The sequence below is a fragment of the Rhinopithecus bieti genome, unplaced genomic scaffold (genome assembly GCF_001698545.2).
Source record: "Rhinopithecus bieti isolate Rb0 unplaced genomic scaffold, ASM169854v2 scaffold_60420, whole genome shotgun sequence".
Classification (NCBI taxonomy): Eukaryota; Metazoa; Chordata; class Mammalia; order Primates; family Cercopithecidae; genus Rhinopithecus; species Rhinopithecus bieti.
The window spans coordinates 39,835-43,809 of NW_016822950.1; positions in this window are offsets into that span (position 1 = coordinate 39,835).

The following is a 3,975-nucleotide window of genomic DNA, read 5'->3' on the forward strand; positions in this document are numbered from 1 at the left end:
GACGGGGGCGGGGGCTGGGGGCGGAGAAAAGTAGGAGAGGAGGAGGGAAGGAGGATGATGATGAGGAAGGGAGGATGATGGTGAGGCAGGGGAGGAGGATGCAGAGGTAGTGGTGGAAGGCGACAGAATGAAGGGAAAGGATGCAGGAAAGAAGAGGGATGGAGGGAAAACAAGGATGGAGGGAGGAGGGAAGAGGGAGGGAAAAGGATAGATGGAAAAGCAGGAGGACAGAAAGGATAAGAGGAGGAGGGCAGAGGGTGAAAAGGGAGAGGAAGAGGGCGGGGGAGGGAGGGGAAGGGAGAGGGCAGAGGGGAGGGAGGAGGACAGAGGGTAAGGGAAAAGAGGAGCGCAGGGGCGGGAAAGGAGGAGGTGGTCTGGGGAAGAGGAGAGAGGAGGGAGAAGAGGAGGGGGAGGAAACTAGGCAGCGGCGGAACTCATGCTGCTATCTTTCCGGCTGAGGACCACAAGCGGGGCCGGGCTACAGATGCTGCGGCTGCCCGGGCAGCGCTAGCACCGAGGACCTGACAGTCGGGTAGGACCCGGCCGGGCGGCCTTGGTGACTCCAGCTCCCCATGCTCGGGGACCCGGTCCAGCCCCCCATGCTCCCGGACCTGGTCCCGGAGGCTCCTCAGCCCTGGGATCGGTGCTTCTCCCCTCCCTGCCCCCCTCCCGCCTCGAGGACAGGTTGGGGGTTCGGCCTCTCAGCCGCCGCCGCGGTGCCTCCTCTTCCTCTCTTGGGTTCTAATGGTCTGGGGGAACACGTTGGGGCCAAGACCAAAATCTACAACCTGCAGTCTCTTCCGCCTCCCACGCTTCAGAAGCGGGAACCTCCGCGGGGCCAGTTCTTCCGCGTCCGGGCACCCATCGGGTCCTGCGCACGCGTCCAGCGGCCACTCCAATGGGCCCGCGGGCACGGAGCGTGCGTGGGAGCCCCGCCTCGAAATCCGCCTCCAAAGGGGAGGAGCGTTTCCAGGGGGCCCGGCGCCTTCCTCGATGGCATTGGCCTGGGGACCCTGGCGCCCAATTTTGAAAAGAACCAATAGTTGGGAAATGCTGGAGCATCGGCTTTCAGGAGGAGTTTGGACCAATATTCATGGGAAACAGAGAAAAACATGGGATTTCCACGTTATTTCACTCCTAATTTGTACGCTCCGACCTCTGTGATCCCCACTCATGCCTTAAATCCTTCGATTTTGTTGGTCTTTGTCTGGAGGGGCTGATTTCTTTTTCAGATCATCCATTTGGATGCACTAGACAAAAGAGAAGTGGGAAAACAAACGCAATGGGTAAAAATAAAGCGAATATCATGACAGTTCGTATAGCTAATGAGAAACTCAGTTCCATTTTGCAAGCATCTTTAGATTCAACGAAACTAGGAAAAGTCCGAAGAACAGGTAGCAAGCAGAACCAAATGTTTTCTCTTACTAAGAATTACGGAGTCCGGAACAATCATGACTCAGCGTGTGTGAGATCTGGATTTTTTTTTTTAAACAGAGTCTCGCTCTGTCGCCCAGGCTGGAGGGCAGTGGCGCGATCTTGGCTCACTGCAACCTCTGCCTCCCCGCCCGGGTTCAAGCGATTCTCCTGCCTCAGCCTCCTGAGTAGCTGGAATTACAAGCGCCCGCCACCACGCCTGGCTAATTTTTTTGTATTTTAGTAGAGACAGGTTTTGCCATGTTGGCTAGGCTGGTCTCGAACTCCTGGCCTCAGGTGATCCACCCGCCTCGGCCTCCCAAAGTGCTGGGATTACAGGCACGAGCCACCACGCCCGGCCGAGATTTGGATTTTTTATTTAACAAACACCTACATAACACTTGTTATGTGGTAGGCACTATTCTAAGAGTTTTAGAAATATTAACTCTCGTGGGTGTGACTGGCCAGTGGTGCAGGTGCTAAAGAAATTTACGGAGACAGTCATAGGTAACGAAAGGCAGATTTGTTAGAGAAGATGTGAAAATACATTGCAAGGATGCAATGGGCAGCACTACAGAGGAGAAGCTGTCTGCAAAGAAGCAGGGACTGGAGGGAAGNGCCTCGGCCTCCCAAAGTGCTGGGATTACAGGCACGAGCCACCACGCCCGGCCGAGATTTGGATTTTTTATTTAACAAACACCTACATAACACTTGTTATGTGGTAGGCACTATTCTAAGAGTTTTAGAAATATTAACTCTCGTGGGTGTGACTGGCCAGTGGTGCAGGTGCTAAAGAAATTTACGGAGACAGTCATAGGTAACGAAAGGCAGATTTGTTAGAGAAGATGTGAAAATACATTGCAAGGATGCAATGGGCAGCACTACAGAGGAGAAGCTGTCTGCAAAGAAGCAGGGACTGGAGGGAAGTTTTATGGGGTCATGCTGGAGGGGGGTAAGTGCAGAAAGAGGTCATGCTGCTGGGGTCAGTGTGTGGAAGGTGTGCCCTCTGGTTGTTTGTGCTCATTGTTCTTCCCCACCTGGGGCCCACCTGGCCCCTTTCTCATTGTTGCTTACTTCTCAGGACTCTGCATCCCACCCCCGTAACACCCCTCAGAACAACAATGACAAATCTTTGGAATTGGGGGTGAGGTCTCATCTTCCTACTGCTTCCTGCTGACCAGGGGTATAGAGTTGACCCTACCTATGGTTGTTGGTCTGTCAGGAGACCCTGTGGGTCACTGTCCCAGACTGTGGGACCTAGGATATTGAATCTTGCTGGAGGAAGGGACTCATCAGAGTGGGAGTATGTCAAGGCAAAACTGGTGACCAGCTGAATCCAGGGGAGACTCATAAAGGTAGCAGGCATCATTGGGGAGAGACTGATATCCCATTCACAGCATTACTTGAAAGTGAAACTGCTGAATTCTAGAAGATAAAAGTTTGTTTCTTAAGCCAGTTACTGAAAAGGCAAACAAACAAAAAACCCCACAACCATTTGTAGTGTGACTGTTTTCCTTATTGGAAGCCCATTTAGATAGCCTGGAAGTTAAACTCAAAGAAAAGTGTTTAAATATAATTAGACACAAGAAGAGTGTATTCAGGGTTATGAGTATAGCAGGTGAATACATGACTCTTAGGAAAAGTGTGAAAAGGTTTTTTTTAAATTACATTGAGAATTTAGACATATTTTTTAAAAGGGTACAGAATTAAGCTATATTAGAGGAAAACATTGCTTCTTTTTTTTTTCAAGATAAAACATTTTATCATTAGGCCATAATAACAGAATTGGAGGAAAAAGTTACAGGAGCTGACAAAAAATGAAGGAGAGAGTTATTATCTTTGGCATTCTCCGGGGAGAAAAAGCTGAAAGCAGCAGGGCACAGCAAAAGTTGAACTGAGATATTATTCTGTGAAGCTTTAACTTCTTACAATTATATTAAGAGCAGATTAATATCTTAAGAAAATCTTGTTTTTAACATAGGGGACTGATGTTAGGCTATCCTAAATTATTCCCTTTCAATTATAACCAACTTAAACACATACAAAATTCCTTTCATAACTTCTCCTTTGTAAACCTTCTCACGACTTACACAGACCATTTATGACATGGACTTTCTGACTTGGACATCAGGGCTTTCTGACTTGTCCTAAACACCCCTTTCTTAAACAATAGGTCATTTTACTTTAGGACAAAAGTTTGTCATAAAAGATCCTTTCTTGGCTGGGTGCAATGGCTCATGCCTGTAATCCCAGCAGTTTGGGAGGCCAAGGCTGGCAGATGACTTGAGGTTAGGAGTTCAAGACCAGCCTGGCCAACATAACATGGTGAAACCCTGTCTCTACTAAAAATACAGAAATTAGCCGGGTGTGGTGGTTGGCACCTGTAATCCCAGCTACTCCGGAGGCTGAGGCAGGAGAATCACTTGAAGCCGGGAGGCAGAGGTTGCAGTGAGCCGAGATTGCACCACTGCACTCCAGCCTGGGCAGACTTGGTGTCAAAAACAAAAAAAAAAAATCCTTTCTCATATAAAATTTTTATTTAAAACCTTCCTTTTGGCCGGG